Here is a 22,754-nt window from a genome sequence, read left to right on the forward strand (position 1 = left end):
GCTTATTAAAAAGCGCAGTGCGTCACGTCCATACTCCAAAATGACATTGAAATTCTGTGAAGGCGTTTTGGACATGAATTTATGGCCACGGTCTAGTAATTAGAGGTCGTGTGGAGTGTACAGCAAAGAACGAGTATAAGGTGTATTCAATTAAAACGGCTTTTGTGAACTGAATCGTCTTCGTGTACTAGTTAGAGTAAAACCGCTCAGTGCCTAAAACACTAATGTGACATGTATTCACATGCACAACATTTTTCAACTTGTCATATTTCCTAACGCCATTTCCTGTGTATTTTTGAAAGGGATATATCGTGTGCAGAACAATAACTACGTTTAGACAATTAGCGAACACATCTTACCTGTATATACTTCTTCATAATGACCATAACAACGTTTTCATGCGACTGCACACAAATACAATAAAAATCCCATTTGCAATTGTTATTGAGTGCACTCGATGTACTCGCCAAAATATTGGCTTACCGCAGGTTCAAGACACGCGAGAAGGCAGATTTCTCCTGAACAACTTACAAGGTCTTTAATGCATGGCCACTGATCCCATGTGACCTTAAAATATAAGGCACCTGAGGGATTCTTAAATCCAATTTTTTAGAGCAACTCTTGTGCTGTTTCTTTGTGTACTTGCGAAAAAATGTACTCTTTGAAGGAAACAAATTATATAGAAAGAAATCAGACTTTGACATATCCAGAGGTGCAACGTTTTATTGTTTCTAGAGAATGTGTTTAAAGGATTTTATAAGAGCCCTACAGAAAATTGAAAGTTCATTATATAGATTGAAAAGTGCTGTCAACATCATCATTATCTGTTTCGACCCTGTAGGTCTGTAAAAAAAGAAATATATTTCGACTTAGTGAAAATAGAACAGAATATGTGCTCATGTTTAAGAGACCGCGTTTGATATCTTGGCCACTTTTCTTGTTGCAGAAACGTCATGATTTGCGTGACCAATACTGTCATAGGAACATATCTTGCACTATAATTTGGCTCTCACAGTGTTGAAATACAAAATGTCTGAAGAAACGTCCGACGTACGCGCAACCATTTCTTTGCGAACAGCATTCTTTGCCTACTTCATCTATCTATCTATCTATCTATCTATCTATCTATCTATCTATCTATCTATCTATCTATCTATCTATCTATCTATCTATCTGTCTATCTGTCTATCTGTCTGTCTGTCTGTCTGTCTGTCTGTCTGTCTGTCTGTCTGTCTGTCTGTCTGTCTGTCTATCTATCTATCTATCTATCTATCTATCTATCTATCTATCTATCTATCTATCGATCTATCTATCTATCTATCTATCTATCTATCTATCTATCTATCTATTTATCTATTTATCTATTTATCTATTTATCTATTTAACTATCTATCTATCTATCTATCTATCTATCTATCTATCTATCTATCTATCTATCTATCTATCTATCTATCTATCTATCTATCTATGCTTGTCTCTATTTGTCTGTCCTCTTACGACTACCCAGTAGTTGTCTACGCGCTTGTGCCCGTCGGTTGATGCTCCTTGTCTTGAGGTCGTCAGTCCAGCTTCGTGATATCTTGCAGTCGCCATGCCGTCGTCGTCACGCCTTCCTCCGCGACCAGTGGCCCAAATGGTCTAATTGTTTGGGCCACTAGGTATGAACTAGTGGTCGTAATATCGTCGTGGTAATTACATCTGCGTCATTCCAGCTTTATCATCGGACATTCGCCACCTCGTCCTCGTTAGGCTATCATCAGCATACAATTGTCATGCATTCTTTGTCACATCATCATTACGATGTCGTCGCGGTCATTCAATGATCGCCATTGCTGCTTCGTGATATGACTGTCGTCATGTTGACGTCGACACAACATCTACTACAATCTCGCGAGGGAGAGAGAGAAAAAGATGAAGGCAGGGAGGTTACCCAGAGGTGAGTTTCCGGTTTCCTGTGCTGTACTGGGGTTGGGTCATATAGGGGTTATAAAGATGACAAAGAGCGAGAGGAAAAAAAAGGAACAAGAAAAAAAAAGCAGGTAACAGAAAAGTTGCTCTAATCGCAGGCCTGTACGCGGGCTGTTTCATCTCAAGAGGCGCTGTGGCGCCTGCATGGCGTTATGATCCGATCTTAAGTCGCGTAAAATTTTCACAATTCGTTCTTCTGCCAGAGTCAGGTCATAAAAGTGGTTAATCACGACGGATTGCGATTGTCTTTCAATACTTCAATAACTTTTTTTACTTGCGCCACACCATTTCACAATTGCAAATTGCAGCAAACAGGCCGCTCTTACTAACACTCGAAAGCCAAATGACCCAGCGGGCCATGAGTTCCAGCACGCTTTACTTCGCTGCTTTTACAGCATAACGCTAAGCGAGGACAGCTGGGCTGCTTGTTTGTGCATATTATTGTGAAACATCGTTCCAGCGCACTGATAACCAAATACGAGCAGAGAAGGACAACAAGAACGCCGGACTTCAACTGATTTTCATTCAAGGAAAACAAGGCTTTGTGCAAAGAGGGAGGCACTGCTGGTGCACCCGACTGTTCAAAGATATTTGCTTGAACGAGGCCATAATGAACAAAGGCAGGAAAAAACAAACAAAGACGAAAGTTTCACATCACGCATGCGCAGTCCTGCACATCTCCCGCGACGTGCATGTTTGCCCTGCGATAGTCAAGTTCTTTTTTCCCGAGCATGACAGATGGAGTGCTGGTGCAGTAGTCTTTTTTTATTGGACATAGAAAGAGCTTCGAACGTTTCGTGGTTTTGCCGAGTAATAAATTTTTTGCAACACCCAGGTCTTTTCGAAAAACGCCCTGCGCGCTGGCTTATGCGAGCAACGGCAGGTGTGGTTGTCTTAATGGTCACTGCCGCTTAGTGAAGCTGGATTCCTGCTATGCTCTAGCAACCATTTTTTGAAACTGTGCACAGATTGTTAAGTATAATACCTCTGACAGGCGAGGGGAATGGTTTACACTACACCAACCTCACATTCGAGGAGTACTTTGGTGTCCATTATTTTGAAGCCCGACCTCTTGCAATCGTACACTAGGCGGGACATTCGCCCCAACAGGTACACCTCACTTGTCCCCGACCTTCTGGAGACATTGCAGGGAAAAGGCATGTCTGCCGCCACCGACGCGTAGTTGATTCGTCGTTCTTTTGAGTTAACCTAAAGCACATACACACAGCGAAATCCCCCGGCTGTGGCCATTGCGATGTGTATAAAACATGCGATCACGATCTGTCAGCATACCCGGCATGCGAAGCCCGAAGTAGGCAACTATTTGAATTGCTAAACCATTTTGGTTTGCGTAACACATATGAATCTGGTGTGCTCTTGTGATCTCGCCAACCAAGACACTTGCGTTTAAAAGGGCGTGACGCAATTTTAACGTTCGTGAACAGTTTCCACTTGGCATAAAGTATCTGGCTGCTTGCGGGTGTTACTTTTTGATGCTCTAAAACAAAGGTTCTCGCTGTGAGCTGTTGTCTACGCCACACCCTTCCCTAACTTCTGTTCCTTTTATCTTTCTTGGGATAGACAATTTTCTTTACTCCTTTATTAGTCGGGAACCGGCGCATCTATAGAGACAATAGAGACGGTTATCAGATGCTGATTCGTCAGCTTCGCGGCCGTTCCTTCTTCTGCCCGGTGAGAAACGCTCTAAAGAGAAATCCCTCACCCTTACGCATGTTTCGGCGAACCAGCTTATTTCAAGTTAGAAGCAGCCTTTTCGACAACAATAGTGAGAGTGGCTGAAGTGGCAAAGAAGCTAGCGCTTGAAAAATGGGAGCGCTACTAATCATATCTATCCTCTATAAATGTTGTGAACTCTACGTCAATCGAGACATGACGATGCCAACAATTTCTTTTTCTTCTAGAGACTAGAGTTTCATCTTGTCTTAGCCCCTCCCTTTGCATTGGATACGATGTAGGCATAAAGTACAGCTCCTACCCCTTCCTAGAATGTCCTGAATAATGAACAGAACGAAAATATACTGACCGCAGAAACACTTGCATATGTAATCTGTCCATGAGCCACGCTGGCAGGTGATTGCATAACGACCTTCCGATGCTTGACAATCGGCTAAGGTCCATGGAACACTTCCCGGAGTGCAGGTTTTTTCGCCAATCACTAGATGCATCAGATAAAGGAAAAATGCACATGTGTCTAAGATTCGGCATTTAGGAAGTCCAAAATTGAAAACGTGACCGTGCAAGGGCGCCCACAAATTTCGAGAACAAGCAGTGTCGTCAATTCCTGTGAGTTCGCAGCATGATGTGTTCTTATCAGGCAGTGCCTTTATACTGATGCTGATGTGTGCCTTTTCACATGGTCTCTTATACATCAATAATATAAACTGTTAAGCCGGTATGATATTTAAAACGTTCTTTTGTCTCAGTGTTCGTCATTCTATATATTTTTGTGCTTTTCCTATATCTCCCTCTCAAACATATAGCTGGCAGATGTTTCGTAGGGCTATTTAATGAACTCATGCGTTATTTTTCGACGATGAACTCTAGTATTTTGAAGACTATAAATATTACACGCTGTATGAGATGCATGTAATGTACGAAACACTTCACTGGAATGAAATCGTCCCAAGAGCTCCTTGACGGAAGCCATGATCGTAGCAGGGAGGAATCCCATATTCAACTGAAGCAGGAACTAGAAACACGACGGACCTGGACGCGTTCACGCGACTCGAAACCATCTCATATTCATGTTTATTCCGATATTGAGTAAAAAATATTTAACAAACATGACGTGTACAAAGGCAGGCATTCAATATGCTTGAACGAATATTAATTGCGCTGTGACACGCCCACAGTAATATTACACTGATCTTATTGACAGCTCCCCCTTTCTATGCGAGAGTGGTTCTACAAAATGGGCAGTTACAGGTAGCGGTATATTGTACAGCCAAATGAGCAATATTCTTATTTTTTTTACCTGTGAGCAAGGCTCCCGTGGGGGAGCCGAAACGTCTCTTTTTCTTTTAAATCTTTATTTGGTCAGCGAAGTGCCCCGGGTTTTCGTTTACCTTTTAACCAATACTCTTATTCTGAGCACATTGCGAGAAGAACTCGTAATCTACAAACGATAGTATTCCTACATAGAACAGCTCCCGTGGAATTGCTCATTGGTGTCATTCCGACAGTTCTCCTCGTCCGCATTTGGGTGATGGACTTGAACTGCAAAGTACAATGAGTGGCTTGCTAAACGCTATCTCATTAATAATATTTCATGACATCATATTACGCCACTTAGCAAAAATCGAAGTGGAGATCCTTGCAACGGTCGGTTGCAAGAATCGGCTTCACGAAACACTCAGAATTACGCCATATTACGTGGAATTAAGTACAAGAAAGAAAATGAATTGAAAATGCAACCAAATAGACTGCTCAGGAGTATATTCCCAAACAGTGCTCAGTATTATACAAAATATTTATTGCGGATGGCCGTAGAGATCGGCACCACTTTTTGCAATGTCTTTGAGCCCTTTTCAAGTGCCTCCATTAGCGGTTCGCCTTGAGCGTGGGACGTCTGGAACTGGAAGGTAGCGTAACTTGGTAGTATATGTTAAAGGTAACTTCAGTACTAAAATGAAAGAATGAAGGACAAAAATTTTGCAGATCCCACGCACACTGAGAGCCGATGTAAGCGATGTATTCCGTGCTGGATACATTGAGTGACGATAATTAGCTGTAATGATCACGGCTAAAGTTTAACTTCTTTTACGTTTACTGTAACAAGAAAGTTGTGGGTTGATGTTAAACGTTACGTTGCTATTAGCCTGCGTAGTTGACACGACACACAGGGAGAGGTGTTTGCTTGAGGCCTTTTTGTGCGCCTTGCTTCATAACCTCCAAGAGGTTGACCACAGTCATTGTCTCACATGGAACATCGCATTGGGGGGAAGTATTAAACTTGAATTTCATTATGGGGTTGTACGTGCCAAAACCACGATTGGATTATGAGGCACGCCTTAGTTATGCACTCCGGACTAATTTTGACACCGTGATTTTTTTAATGTGTCCAGAAAAATAGGTGCATGTGCGTTTCCTATATCGCCCCCATAGAAATGCGGCTTCCGCGCTTGAGATCAAATCCACGGCCTCTAGCAATGCTATAGCCACAAAGTTAACGCTGCGGACACAGAAATGTTGATTTGCCGGTCGACCACTTCCATAGTGACGCCTGAACCCTGCAGTTTGCTTTAATTGATGCGGCTCTCCTTCGGCACGCCCTGCGTTGTTTGTCCGCTTTAAATATTTGCAGGGTGTTTATTTTTCAGAAATATCAGCAACGTACGGTACCATACCTTGAACTTAAGTTTGCCCAGTTTCCCCGTTACCACCGTCGTATAGTACTATAGTTAGCTTCGCTTCTCACGTCACCTCGCCCAACCCTTTCTTGTACTGGAACTGCCTCTTCTTCTCCCTACTCCATAGAGTTCTATGTAGGTCCACTTCTTACTCTCAGCTTAGCAGAATGGGAGACGCTGCAGTTTCTGCAATACTTCTCAGGGGAGTCACGGATAATTACTGCTGTCAAGACGCTACTGTGGCGAACGCCAGGGAGCTCTTGAGGGCCTGGCGCACATTCGATGCGGCGGGGTGAAAACGAGTTTCTAGCGTCGCCTTTCCTCTCGGACTGTCTCGTGCCACGTATGCACACGCCGTGAGCCCCCCCCCCCCTCGCCCCCCTCCGACGCAGTGTGCCTGACAGCAGCACCCACAGTAGCAGCATCAGCAGCAACGGGAAACTCGATCAAGAGGCAATGAAAGCTTCTCTTTAAAAATGAATACACATGACACCCAGACAAGCATTTTATAGGGCGTCGTGCCTGTCACCAATTACTAGTTCGTTCTTGTAGCTCAGCAAATTTGTTCAAGTAGAAATCTTGAGCTTCAGCGGAGCTAGATTGTACAAAGGAGACCCTCAAGGATGGTTTTCGGCAGCCATTATGGCACTGAATCATTGTCATGGACTCGAAAGTGGCTGTATAAAATATGTGGAGCATTCACAGACACTGTAACAATGAGCCTGCAGGATGTGGCATTGCCGAGATTCACCCCAGGGCCAACATAACTGGGCATTGTGTCATTTTCTAGTGGCTACCTGCCCACTGTGGTATTTTGGGGAATTGAGAAATTCGACGAAGCGGCTGCAAATGACATTAAGACAAGAAACTTACAAGAGATTTGAAGAAAGCCGGCGCTTCAAATATGGCCGTAGAATACGTCGCCAAAGATAGGAGTGCATCTCGAATCGGTCACATTTTTTAACAACTTTCAGCAACCGGCTGACATTCACATAATATCAGGAATTCCATGGCTGCTCCCACCTCAGTTAGCGGTATTGCACTATCAGCATCTACTGAAGTTAGCATTAATGAGCCATTATTTGTGTCGCATAAGGCGAACAACCGACATATACTGATATGAGTGTGTCTGTTTAAAACACACTCCTTATCTACTTACACTACGTTCGCACTGCTTAAATGTGCCCCGAAGCATGACGAAATATCTTGTCTTGAGCGCCAAGCAAACATTATTTGTCCCGCTTTGCTAAGTTACGTGCCATTTTTCGTCCTACGCCTAACCTTCAGAATGGCGAAAGGCCTCAAGTTTAGTGTTCCGAGACCTATCAGAAATTGGCCTTCTGGGAATGTTTTAACCGATGTTCACTTATTGACACGAAGAAGCGCTAATTTTTCAGTACGGTTGCATCAGTTTATATCATTGCCATGTTGTCTTGCGCCATTCATTTTTTCTTACACTATCTTCTGCAATGATTCAATCCCGTTTCTTGAACACATTAGAATCTCCAGACTGATAAGCATGTTTGAAAAGATTTCTCTATTCCAATAAAACTCTTCCATTTGTTTCATGAGAAATTAGTATCATACTATATGCACTTAGAAGCTGCAATTTATAGACCGCTTCGCTGGGAGGTATAAAGAGGCACTGCAAGCGCCAAGAGTTATGTACACAAATAAAAAAGCCACACTTCCGCCGAAAGGGGACGCAATGACTGCGAAGCCAGTTAGTAGACAGCTGTGCGAAGTAAGCTCAGTAATTTTATCGGGCTTTTAATCTGATAAACATGGGCACACTAATAACAAAGCAATCATGGTTTCACGTGCGCACAAAAAACATGAACCCATCTAATTTGATGACCCAGGAAACTCGCTGTCCGAACACAGGAGTTAGTAAGCGCGTCTGCAGCAGCGACCGAATTTACCTTCGTATACTTGTGTCCCCCCCCCCCCCCCAGCGCGAACTAAGCCCCGAAAACACAGCGCACGGTGGACTCTCTCGACATCGCAGATTACTTTCCAGATAGCGCAGCTCATGCGGGCGCATGCGCGCGCCTACAGAGCATCCCTCGGAGTAGAACGCGCCCCTCTCCCTCCGCTTATTCCGGAGCCATGCAAGTGACGGAAGCTGGCGCGCTTCCTCCAAGCTTACCTTGCCTTGCGTGGTCACGAGTGATCCGCCATCGCCGGCTGACCCTCGCGCGCTGTGACTCGCGCATGCAGCATACGGCGGGGGGCGACGATTTTATCGCTTTTGGACTTTATGCGGAACCTTATGGCGATGGTGCTGGCGACGCCTACTACAGATATGCGCCTGGAATGTTCACATATAATTGCTATTGCAATAAAATATTTGTGGGTGCGCCAAGATAGCTATAGGAAGGTTTACTGTGGCATAGCCAGAAATTTTTTCCCAGAGGTGGGTGGGGGGGGGGGGGGGGGTGTGAGGCAGACGGGTACGTGACCGCGAACAAAGTAGGTGAGGGGATAGAAGGCTGCTGCGCGGGCCGGATACTAATACATAACTCCCAGTGGGAAGTCTTTGGCTTCACCACTGGTGGTTCGTAGATCACATGAAATACTGCAGAGCCCTACAAAATATTTTTGCAGTGGATGCTTCCGCACATAAAAATAGGTGTGTAGCTGCTTATTATTCTCAAATAACTAGGCATTTTACTCGGAGATGGTGCATTGAGAGCGAAAGTGAAAGGGCGCACGCACTTTAACAAAGGAACCAAAGTAGCGTTTCTTGAAGACGTTGAAAAAATAAGCTATAGCTTTGAAATTTTCTAGTGACCCGCAAATATTCATCGAATATGAATGATTGTAGAAAATTGAACTTGAACCTTGCTCTTCAGAAGTACAGATAGGTGCAATGCACAGCCTTATTAAGTATCCTGAGTGCTTAAAGAGCTAATGAAGTATCAGCGCAATATGAACTGAGAGGCGCCACATCTTCGCCGACAAATCTGCACGATCAGTCTCCAGAAGCCATATCTTGTTTTAGTATACTGGCAAGATATCATCAGGGCTCAAGTCAATGAAGTTATTCTTGAGGTCATAATCAAGCCATCCACCATTCCTTGGTCATCACCCGTCATGGTCGTAAGGAACAAGGAAGACGACATTTTGCTGTTCCCTGTGATTTATTGCTGCCTGAACAGCATTGCCCAGAAATACCTTCTACCGCTTCCTGGAACAAGTAAAGCGCTTCCTCTACATTGCAACAACGAATACTTTTGATAATTAGACCAGGAGAACGGCTGTTCCTTGATCGAACTGAACGAAAGCGAGAATGCCGTGACGAAGTTCATTACACCCGATGAATTTTGATAAATTTATGGTCGCACCGTTTGGACTGCGCGAGCAATACGTGTATCGTAGGCTGATTGACACGTACGGCTGAAGTAGTATATTTACGCTGTGTATCATGCTGACTACCTTTGTTCACACGACTATCTTTGAGGACAACCTACAAAGCCTGCCGACCATAATGAAAGCGATTAAGTTATAAGTGCTTACGTGATGTAATAAAAGTTACGCTTCGTATTCAAAAAGCCGATGCTTATCGCTCATGCCTTAAAACGTGACGGCATGCGCCCGGAGACAGAAAAAAACCTCAAACATTAGAATTCACCTGCTCTCTAAATCGACCGCAGGTTCCTAGGGAAATGCATGTTTGGGAAGAGATATCAAGACGGCATATCCTCTGTGCCACTGCCCACTGCCGTCACTTCCTTTATGTCCACCAGGGGCTTCTCTACAATCACCCAAACAATCTGTGGCTACTTCGGATTGCAGCTCATTAGCCTCAATATACGCCTTTTCTTCCGCTAGGCTCAATGATATTATGTTGGATCAACACAATAACTCATACTGCAGCTCCGAACGGTCCACCCCAGTTGCTACAGATTCAAGCTGAAGAACGGTAAATTATACCGGCACCTTGACCATCACTCAGGTAACCAGTGGATCCCAATTTTTCTGCACTCTGTGCGTGTCTACGTACCGGGAGCATTTTAAGCAAACACAACTGCTTGGCACTTGATCTTCCGCAACACCCACGACCGTGCAAATTCACGTTGTTACAGACGTTGCCTCTTCACTAACATCGTTCAAAACATCACTTCTAGTTAGCCCATCCATGCCCATCCGCTCCATTGTAATTCGCCGGCCTCGACTTCTATGGTTCACTCCGAACAACACCCAGTCTCAACCGTGGATTTGCCCTTTCTATCGACCGTATGACATGCGGCGCTGTGACAGCTTATATTGACTCAGACAGTGGCTTTCAAGTTGCCGTATTTTCTATGCTACATTGATTTGCACTCCGGCACTGCTCGTATGTAATATAGCGATCGATTATCAGACGCTCCTCTCTCGTGTTCCTTATGACATGCTTCGCGCACCCAGCGCCACAAGCAAAGCAACCCATACCTAAAAGTGTTGGAGAAATGGTTTCACTGAACGCTTTAACCAAACTTTATTTCGTACGATTTCCCAGTGCCTTTACCACTTATGCGACGAAAGTTGACCAACCACAGCTATATTTGACCAGGTTAGAGAGGGCAAATTCTGACACGATGGTTATAAACAGATGCGAGCGATAAGGTGAACAAATATGCAATGTATATTTGCAGCAGGTGCTCCCAATATTTCGGGAGGGTGGTCCATAACGTAGTGCAACGGATGACATGAAGAAACATGAAACAACGGTTGTCGTGGCCATTGGCATCGCAGCGGTTATTTCAAGACTACGCATCAGGGGATCGTCAAACGCGATAAATAAAAGGACTGTCGCTTGTTGAGTGCGAATATAGGTCGAAAAATATACTCGAAGCGTTTAGAAAGATGATGATGGTGCTACAGAAGCATCACGTCCAGCCGGCGCTGTAGTAGGGTTCTCGAATTTTCGGCACTTGTCCGGGCTGGCGACATAATTGGCTACATACATACCATCAACTGCACACCTGGGCTACTGACCACATACATGCCGCTAGCAGCGTAATGAAATTCTGGCTGCGATCATTGCGCTGCTCTTCCTGGGAAGTGGCCAGTCAACGAAAAAGAATGTCATCGATAGTCTATCTGGGCACAGTGCGAAAAGACAAAGGACAAGGAGGAGAACACATATGAGTGCTGACTGGTGACTGCATTCTTTATTAAGGAAAGAACACACATAAATACCTAAAGAAAACGAAACTATATCAGTGTGGATGACAACGAGAATGAGACACCGATGCGCAGTGATGTACATTGGTCTCTTTTAGGAATTTATGGGTGTTCCTTTCTTAATAAAGAATTCAGTCTTGATTAAACGATGGTGTGTACTCCCTTTCTCGTCCCTCGTCTTTTCGCGCTGCTGCCCTGTAGAGCATGTACCGACTAGCCCAAGCTGCCACAGCATCTTCGATGGTGGCCATGTTTTTATCGAAAATGTGTACGTCATATGCTGCAGCTCGAAAGGCCGATAGTCTCGAAAGGCCGTCGTCGTTCGTGCCATTACGGCAATTCTTGTAACTGGTTCCAAAGAAAAATTCCTGCAAACGTAGCTACCAGAGAGTAAGACGGTCTGTTGAGTCTTGGATACCAACCAACCAACATGGTGAACAATAATTAGTAACAATCCCAACAGGTTCGCCAAAGAGATATGAAAGGAACTTAAAGACGGCAAAAAGCGACCTTGTGTTAGGACTTGCATTGAGTTAGGACTTGCTCAGTGAACGGCATACATTGGACAATGACACGTTTGGCGTCGCTGAGACGCTGGACGAGAAGGGTACTGAGATCGACTCCGCTGGCGACTGTGTAAAACTTTATTGTGGCAGAAAGATCAAAATTGTGAAGTATGGGTCCGGAAGAGAGCAGGAACATTGGTTGACAGGACTCGCATTCTGCTGTCCAGGTTAAAGGCATATCATGGTGCAGCACTGAACACGTATACGTTAAGCAGTATCGGCTGTATTGGAGAAGGAAACGTCGAACGAACAAGCAAAACTCAAGAAACTTCTCAGTTCGCGTTGCGACTACACTTGTTTAAGGACTCTAACTGCCGCGAACATTTGTGTGTCTGGTGGCGCACCATGCTTCTCCAACAGAGGTCCACGCACTAGTGCGTCGCGTTTGGTCAAAGTCGCAGTTACTCGAGTTAAGGACGCGGACAGCTTGTTCAAGGCACGGCAAGATAAACTCGAGTCGACGATTGTGCTCTGGAAATGTGCAAGCAGAAATCATAACGCTGGCAGGGTAAGCTAAACAGATCTCCCATTTCAAGCCGCGCAGTGACGTTTCCATACACTTTTGGAATGTAGCAGGCGCGTAACTCAAACAAAAAGGTGGTGCATTGAATTTACCGAGCCGACGGGAGTAAAAAATGTGTTCTCTCTTTGTCTGCTAAGTACATGTGTATCTGATATTGCTGATCGAAGATCCAATAATGACTAGCAGGAGGCCTAATCACAATTTGATTAAGATATTAATATATCTATCAAGATATGGAACAGCTGATGAGACTCTCGGCTCCATAAACGCCATGAATTCGTCTACTCGTATCATCAACTCTACTATTGATTTGCTTGATTTATTTCTAACATGTGTAGTCCATCCGCAAAAGCCGGTGCCAATATGTTAAGCTTAGTAATTCCGACAGCGCAACGCTTAGAATGCTTTTTGTACAGTCCTATTGGTAAATATTAAGATGAATCTATCCATCCTTCTGTGTTCACCATACCGATTTAGATTGTGTTGTCGCAATAAATTTATAAGTCTAATTTTTTTGTTTATACTGGAATGTGCTGATATGGTAGGACGTCGAACAAACGTAGTTCAGACAAAGTAAATACTTACTGCATTGTACTGCGACCAAACCATTTGCGCGAACTAGGCAGGTCAACTGAAAATCATATTTTCTGCAATGCTTGTCATGCTCCGTATTGCAATCATTCCTGTTTTCCGAGCCTGGTATAAAACAAGGCAGGAAATAAAACCACCGTTGATTTCAGTAGAGCATCATGTTCATAGCTCTAAGTACCGGTCTTTAAGATAGTACTGGAAAGCGTCCAGCTATTGCCATGTTTGCACATCGGAAGTTAGCAAAGTGGGAACTTTTATTAGCGTGGTGCAATAACAAACATTAAACATTACAAGAATTGTGTTGAATATCTATTGATGGCACGGCTCTGAATTTGGTGAGCCAAATGAAGTGTTCGAATAATGAATAAACTGGTCTGAATGTCGCACTCGCTTTAAATGTGGGGCGAGATATATCCAAGCACGTCTTTTTTATTTTCTAGGAATCGTGTTCAATATTAATCACTTTTAAGCATGTATCAATCGAATTATTCGAGTTACTGTGAAGCCGTAACCTGACATTGTGCTACGCTATTGCAATAATTTGCCATGAGAGGTTCGCAACAACTGTGACAATACGTTGTAAGGTTAATGCATGGTACATGCAAGACAATTTGCTTTCGAAGGCCGGTGTAGATGGTTCAGTCATAGGCCGAATGAGTGCGTGTAACATATTGTGCCAGTAATTTGAATATTGCGAATTATATATGCTGCTGCTCGGCAATATATTTCCCCAGCCAGTGTTCACAAAGACGCTCACATTTAATATGCCATACGTTATCCTGCCTACTTGAGGCGTTTCGAGCCTGCCTGCCCTGCCTTGCGTTTTGACGCCAACCAAGCGGCTCAAGTTGTCTGTCATCTTGCGCCACTAGGTAAGTGCTCGTGGCCGAGATGCCTTCGTGGCCTGTAATTCATCGTAATTCTAGCTTAGTCATCTGACTCGCCACCTCGTCGTTGTATACCTGCCTTCTATGCCGACTCAGGGATCCAAATTGTCGAATAACTGGGGCCCATAACCGGGTATGCGATCGTGGCATAGTGGTCGTTGCATCGTCATCCGACTCTCGTCATACTTTCATCGTTACGACACGATCGTTGTGCAGTCGTCAATCATTCGCTGTCATACCATCATCGTAAGGCCGTCTTTGCTTGCATTTGCGAAATATTTCAATATTTGGTCTGCTTATCAAACAATACCAACGCTCACTTGCCTGAGCCAACTGCAGCTTCCATGTTGAGCAGTATGGCGCCTAAGAGGATAAGTATGTTCGCCATCCCTAATTGGAGAAAAAAGTGTTAGGAGGCGTATTTGTAGATTTCCATAAGTGCTAGGTTTGTGACATCAAAGGCACAGATCTACTTACTGATATGTAGACATTTTGTCTTTCTGTATAAATTTGGAAGAAGAGCGCCAGAATTTTGATAAACATACATAATTTTCAGAATCATTATGGCTTTCAAGAAAAAAATGATAAAAGACAACCTGATAAACCTGTAGTAGTAGGCCCACTGCGCGGTCAGTACGAGTGTTTATTATACACAAAGCATAAGCAAAATAGAAAAGTGGACGAGTCCGTAGAAGTTGCACATCACATGTATGCCTTTCGGAGTCCACGCATTTTGTAGGTAAATGAAGCGACTTCCTTTCAGGAATTGGCCTTTGCCAAGCCATTTCCGATGTTATATTTCTATTCGGTGCAGTCAGGTATCTGTAGATATTGGGTAGCAGATGACGTGTAGTAACCGGCAAAAGGGCATTTATTCACGCGTGGTTGCTCTCCTTTTTGCCTGTGTTTGTTTGCACTGCAATATAACTTTTATCGACTCGCGCGACACGAGAGAAGCCTCTAGTAGCCGAAATTTGTAAAAGTTGTCATGAACTGTAGTTTGAAGAAACGTGTCTGATTATTTTGCTCTGTCACAAATAATATCATGAATTCTAGAATGTCCGCGAGCTCCCGCCACTACTCTGGATTATAGAAGGATCTCAGCACATATCTGACCCAATTGACCTGTGAGCTTAATAAGCCGACAATGCTTGCCCTTATGTTTATGGTTTGAGAACTGCTTGTTTTTCCGGGTCCATGTTCGTCTGATGAAGAGCAAGGTTCTCCATCCACATTCTTCACAGAATTGATGTACTTTGCCGTCCCTACGTAACACCAGATGGAAGTAATTCGTGATTGTCTATTGGACATACGCGGCAAATCAGGAGGCATGATTTCGCCTTGATGACAACGTTAGTCTCAGGATTCAAGTATTGAACGCACGCATCACTTATTTACTCCCCTCCCCCCCCCCCCTCGAGTGGAACACAGCCCCGGTAGGAGCATTCAAAAGGCCCAAACGATGCCTGCTGCCACCCGCAGGAGTCGCACCTTTCGATGAAAATTCTGCTATCGAAATCCACACCGACCCAAGCAACGTAGACCTGAGCATTTTTAAAGTTCCAAAATAGTCAGGTTCGGAAAGATCGTACCTGAATTACAGCTTCGTTATCTCGAGTGGAAGCCAATGATTATCTGGTGGTGAAGGAATACTTTGCGATCACTTAATCTGCAGGAAAAGGCTAGCGTTGTTTAGTAATAGGACATATAAAGCCTATAGCGACTAGCAATCCATATGCTTACAGGTGCGATCGGCCTGTCTAACTAATATATAGGTACATCGCCTAAACACCTGCAGGATTATGACATCTTCGTATGACTCAATAATTTTCTCCAAACGCAGCAAGCAGACTTGGAACTAAAATGTTTCCTCGAGTCATTGGAAAACAAGGCCTGCCCGGTCAGCAGATTCGTGAAAGTTTGATTTTCCACGTTTGGCGTACCTTATAAAATCATTGCGAAAAACTTCCGGCCGATTTCTTCCAACCTATTCTGTTAAGACGTTATAAAGAGTTAAAGCCAAACCTGTAATGCAGCAAATGACACTTTGTTTATCCACTAGCTTCTGTAGCAGATCTCGCTGCCAAGTTACCAGTTGTCGTTTCGGGAGGGTTTCCGCGCCTTTGTAATGCCCGGGAGGTGGCGAAGCAGTATAGCTTCCACTAAAGCCCCTTGATAATTTGAAAGTAGCAACACTTCCCGCGGTGCTTTCCTCCTCGATTCTCCTCTCGCGCACCACGTGAGCGCGCTGCCCACGGCACGCTCTTTCTCCTTGGCTACCGCGTACGGGCCACAGTATTTGATGGAGGCGCATGATTTCGGGTCACCTGCGTGCCACAGTGGTGTAGAAAATTGTTAAAAATGGTTGTAACAGCATATATAATGCTGAAGGTAACGTTTATGAGAACGTTGGTTTCTTCCTAAAGCCATGTAGATGGGGCATACCGATGCAAATGGAGCTTTGCGGCGACTTGTACAGTCAATATATTTTCCTGCCACATAATGAAATTGTTTACAGCGTTGAACTTTTCTAGTATTGCTTATGGCACAAATCTGTGCGTTTGGCACATATTTGCTTATGGCACTCGGAGTTGTCGGAGCTGATGCATAAGGCTTCTGCAGTTCTTCTCGAACAATCTGCCATATTAGTTCGGTAAGGGACTGCCTGTCATCATTTGCAGGTGCAAGAGAGCATGCAGCCGTCATGGTGGTCTGGCGTTCATACGGCGAGAGCCGCTGTTTTAGCATGCGTTCCATTAGTGTTGCCTCACAAATTGAGACACTGTTGTAGGAGGATTGCGCACGAGGCCCGCGAAGAGCTATTCTCTTACGGCTCGCATTCGCAGACGCACCTTCTTGTCTTGTTTCATTAGTGGGTCGGCCAGACGGAACAATCGCGTCATGTCTTCGACGAACATGTCGACGGTTTGGTTCCGCATTTAGAACCCCGAAGACAGTGCCTGTTCGGCTGTTTCTTTCCGTTAGGGGTAGCTGAAGTCGTCGCGAAGCAGTCGGTAAAAATCCTGCGAGTTGGTAAATGAAGCTTCATGGTTCTCGTACAACACTCTTCCCGCGTCTACAACTTACGACAATCGTCCCAGTCATCAAAGGCGGCGACCCGGTCGAAATGGTCCAACCAGCCATCAACGTTCTCAACGGCGTCGCCATGTAACGGGTTAGGCGTACGAATTTATTGTTTCTTATTACATTTACAAGAAACGTGCTGACATACTATATATAGCGCCAGGAGGTCCCGGAGTGAGAAACAGTCAGATGGGCCCTCTATTATTAGTTGGTGCATAACAATATTAGAGCAGCTAGTAGAGGGCGAACAAACAAATAAATTAAAACAAAAAGAAAAACGCGTCAAGAAATACAATTCGTAAGGAACAAGCAATAATAAATAGAACAGAATTATATATGTAATAAAAACAACGCTACAAAATAATATCACAACAAATAATACTGAGCTGGAAAATCTAGTAATGTGTGACAAAAAGATTGGCACTTCTACGTATTACTAAGAATGAAATATACAAAGTGTTTTACAGAAATGTGAAGCCTAAGGACACAATAATAAAAATAATGTAAGGAAAATGTAATAATTAGGAAAATGTATTTATGACAAATGAAAAGATGGTTCTGCTAACGGTATTCTTTTCGCATTGTGTTTGAAAAACTGCAATGAAAGACATGACCTAATATTAAGAGGAACGCGATTCCCAAGTGAAATAACACAGAAGCGAAGTGTAAGTTTTCCATAGTTCGATCTGATTTTAGGTAAGAAATGATTATTGCATTCTGAAAACCTAGTATTATTTTCGTGCATGAGGTTACCAAAAGGAAGGCTGTCTAATGATATTTCACAATGAAAGAGATGAAAGGTAATGAGGGACGACTTGTGAGAGAACAGCTGTTGAATGGGTAAAACGTTAAGATGTTGATAGATAGGTAAATAATGGCAACGGAATGAGCTAAATGTCATTCATTTTAGTGCCTTATTTTGGAGACGTTCAAGTGGTTTTGAATTAGTGGCATCTGCCATGAATGGCAGATGAATGGCAACATGCATCAAACATATCCCCTCCCCGGCTATCACCTGGAACTCGCTTGAAGTCGAAGCTAATCATCAAGCACTACACGTAACAAAACTGTACATGGGGATGCAGATGTTTGCGTAAGAAACGGCGTAATATACAGAGGTAACAGATGTAGTTTTAGTAACAGATGTAGATGTAGGGTAACTGGTAGTATTGAAAATTCAATGCATCACAAAGATAACATATATAGCAAACGAAAGAGAAAACCACTCAGCGTCACATTAGAAAACAAGTACATAGAAGAAAAAGCTTGAAAGCCTAGTCACGGTTTCCAAGCGAAATTATATTTATGGTAAAATTAAACAAGCACATGGTGACTCGAAAGCTACATGGAAAGTGATAAATACTGCCTTAAACATGTGCAACACAAACAGTATATGTGAAATCTCGGTAAATTATACGATAGTAAATAATCATTTTATTACTGCTGAAAGCTTCAACAGTTAGTTGACTACAATGCCCCAAACTTTAATTATAAATAACTCACGTACATCACAATCAGACATACCCACAACAGTCAACCATTCCAGTTCTCCCTTTCTTAAGCTTACATACCCTCATGAAGTCAGCAACATAATCCTCTATTTAGGAAATACTCGATCTACCAGTGTAGACTTGGTGACTGTTTCACTGCTGAAAGATTGTTCGATTATTTTATGTGAACCCCTATGACATATAATTAGCGAAGTGTAAATCCCGCCGCCGTTCTCGGCGCTACTAAAGATATCCAAGGTTGTACCAGTGTTTAGGGAAGGGGATAAAATATGTCCAATTACCGATCAATATCGGTATTATCCCCATTTTTCTAAGGTTCTTCAGCAAGTATTGTAGCCCGACGGGATAAGTTTCTAACAGCACCCAACGTTTCTGCTAAAGAAAAATACGGTTATATAAAAAGAAAGTCCACTGAGACAGCGCTAGTAAACATTGTCTAAAAACTAAAATAAAATTGTAAAGAAAGTTATTAACCATGAGTATCTTCATCGACCTAGCCAAGGCTTTTGATCTTGTGAAGGATGATATATTACTAAAAAAACTTGAACAGTATGTTATTCGGGGAGCATCGTTAAGACTAATTACCACGTATTTGTAAAACCGGCGGGAGTACCTAGTGGTTAACAAAATGTCGTCATCCCAAATGATAACTAACAGCTGTATTCCCCAGGGATCCATATAAGGCTGCTTTCTATTTCTGGAATACAAGAACGATTTACCCGACTATGTCTCAGAAGATTGTATTTTACACGCAGACGATACCACTATTTTTCTGAAAGCTCGTACGGAAATAGATCTTAACAAAAAGAAAGACAGTGATATCCTGCTAAAACTATTCGGCTGGCTTCAATCTAACTGTCTTCTAGCAAACAAAAAGGAAAGTAACTACGTAATTTTCTCTTCAAGAAAACACCCGACTAATGAACACTAAATCATTAAACTTGAACAACTCTCCTTAACAACGGGTTAACGAGGCGAAATTTTGAGGCGTCTACGTCGACAGTCAACTAAAGTGGCACAGACATATCCATGAAACTACACTAACCTTCTATAAGAAAATCCCAATACTGTATAAACTACGTTACATTCTTGCTTTTGAACACACTCCTTACATTTTACGTCAGTTTTATACACTCGCATATTACGTATGGTATAACCATATACGAACTCACGTAACTCACTCCTTCATTGTCAATTATTGCAGCACAAAATACAGCGCTTCTATTCTCTTTGGGAAAAGATCGGACTCAATCCCATTCGCGTAGGCATTACTTAATATACTACTCTCGAAACATAGGAATTATTACCTTATTCTCGTTTTGGTTTACAAAATCATGCACAAAATTATACGATGTCCTTCTGTAAAAAATAATTATCAAAATATGATATACCCGGCCATTACGACCAGTCACCACGAAAACGCTAAACGTTCCAAAATATCGGACTAATTATGACTCATTTACATTCTCACATGTCGCATAGCAGCTTCGGAATAAGTTAGCAACAGATCTAACAGCACGCCAGCCATTTATCAGCTACAAAACTAACTTTCGCTTTTTTATGCTCGTGTCACTTGCTCAAGAAGTACGCACCATGTTTGTACTGTCTCACACATTGTTTCTTTTCTTCTTCTCACGCGCTCTAGTGTTTACATGAGAGCACGTGACATAGGGTCCCCCTTCACACATCATACGAGAGCTATAGGGCCCCACCTTTATACCATACACAATGTGCTTATCTTCATGTGATTAATAAAAGAAATTGAACTTGAAAAAAAAGAACTCGAACTTGTTCATTTGTTCGTGGCATCATTTCCGTGAATAATACTGGTGCGCACGCATGTGCACCCTCACATTCGTGCTACGTCACGTGAGGATTCTCAGATTGTATTGTGTTTCTTCATTTGTAGTTCATTTTAACTGCACTAACCGCTTCGTAGCCAGTGCACGTCGAAGGTGTAAATCATAGTATGGAAATCCTCATAATCAGAAACACCCGTGATCCTCTCTAGTTGGTGTTCGCTCGAAATAAGTGTACCTGCGATTGTATTTTAGTGGTTAGCAAAACAGACAGCGAAAGCTTGGAACGGTTTGATTTAATAAATGAGTTCTGATCGTCGTGAGGAAATTTTCTTTTTTTTAAATCATGACATTTAGTTATAAGTTATTTTATCGGTGAGTGAATCCACAAGGGCAGCAGCCTGGACACCTACAGGAATACTAAAGATCGGTCCTGTCTGCCAGACATGTTGCGGGACAGCAGCAGTAACACCGAGCCAGTAGCCACGTTCAGCGTATCTACCGAAAGTGTGCGCATAAGAACCTACGCTATTGCTTCGGGTTCACGCTGAACATGCTCTTCCCTGCCTCCAGTTGTCTTCCGGTTGACAGAAATAGTGAAAGCCGCTTCATTACAATATCCAGCACTGAGAAATACAACAATGCTGACAGGTGTAGGCGACAAGCGTCAAAAGGCTTGGCAGAGGCATAAACCCCGTTTAAAAGGAGCAGGCATCAGAATGCAGCAAGTGACAGCGTCCTGTTGAAGCCTACTCAGAAATAATGTTTGTGTTGAAAATTCTTTGAACAGATATAATTCTTACAGCACAAAAATAGGGGAAAATGTCGCTCGAAGAAGAAAAGGAATACAAAGGAACACCGATTTAAAGCAAGGTATGACCGGTCCTGAACTCGTTCGGTGCAGCCCACGTTGCACAGCACTACCGGCTTGTCCACATGCACAATTGTAGTCAAATAAAGGTAGAAATAAAATCAAATGCCCACAAAGGACTGGATACGATCTTCTATACAAGAATATCACTTACCGAAACCTAATGTTATACCCCAACAGGCATAGGCCTAGAAACAGCAATTTTTCACAGTGGTGTCGCTAACGTGTGCGGAATCGTGGGTGCATTTATGAAGCGTACAACGGCTCCTATTTAGTACTGTAGCGCTTAACGAAATTCACTATGTTAAAGTTCATGTGAACCAACAAATCAGAAGGCATATAGTAACCTTCACTGTAGAAATGCTTCATGAAAGGGCACTGTTTGACATATGCGTGCAGGTTTTATTTGAAATTTTATGTTGTATTCTTTAGTTCATGAAACACAGCACAGATACACGCACCTTCCATAACTTGGATGTTACCCTAGCGGTTTTTGACCTTTTCTTTCGATAACCTTTTGGATACGGCTGCTATATGCGGCTTTGTACGCTTTCGCTGCCACATAGTACATAAGCGGTCATTGTCATTAAGTTTCCTGTATTTTTTAAAAATTGCCTTTGGCAAATACCTTAATTCTTCTCTCTAAGCTGAATTTTTCGAAGAAGCTGACATTATTAGCAAGACAACTCGAAACAGAGATTCAACTAATTACCCAACACTCACTAATGAACGGCTTAAAACCACATGTTGCATTTTACGAATGCTGGACGGTATGCAAGAAGTATCTGCATAAAACGAATCTCCTGAATTATACCAGTTTTGATATATTATTTCCCATATCGTGGGACAAAATACAACTGTGTTTTATTTAAATTAGTGCTGAAATGCATTAAAAAAAGCTCGATGAAAAATAAAGTGAACTACAATACATTTTTACGACAAGTCTGATGGCGCATATCTGAAAGCTGACGTCATGTTGGAATTTTATTCCAAGTGAATACGCCATGTAATCTCACCGGCTACATTTCGTAAATTGCAATATGTGCTGTGGTGAAATTAGCTAAGAAGATAATTAGTAACTGCTTGACTAGTTCGGTAACTAATCTCATTTGCAAAATTCTGGAAGGCCTTTAAAAATGAATGATGAATATGGATGGAATACGTAAAGACATTCAACCCATATATATATATATATATATATATATATATATATATATATATATACATACAACGGTGTTTTGATGTGGGCCTAAACTGTGCTATAATGCCGCTGGCTAGGCAATGCCAACTGCCGTAAATACGGATAAGAAGAAAGTGTCCTGTCCGACTTGGTAACTGATAGTTGTTGAAATTCTGCCGTACTTTATAACCGCCATAGTTTTTATTGCGGCCAATTGTGCTAAGCTGGTGCTTGC

At 42.8% G+C, this 22,754-nt stretch overlaps 1 long non-coding RNA gene across 1 annotated transcript in view; it reads right to left on the reverse strand.

Annotated features, from left to right (window-relative positions):
* LOC142587137 (uncharacterized) overlaps positions 1-21,518 on the reverse strand; it is a 53,374-nt gene extending 31,856 nt beyond the window's left edge. The window contains exon 1 of the long non-coding RNA XR_012829366.1: positions 21,494-21,518. This is a non-coding gene — a long non-coding RNA (uncharacterized LOC142587137). The remainder of the gene's footprint in view (positions 1-21,493) is intronic.
* Positions 21,519-22,754: the final 1,236 nt, after the last annotated feature.

This window comes from Dermacentor variabilis, chromosome 7 (assembly GCF_050947875.1).
Source record: "Dermacentor variabilis isolate Ectoservices chromosome 7, ASM5094787v1, whole genome shotgun sequence".
NCBI classification, from domain to species: domain Eukaryota; kingdom Metazoa; phylum Arthropoda; class Arachnida; order Ixodida; family Ixodidae; genus Dermacentor; species Dermacentor variabilis.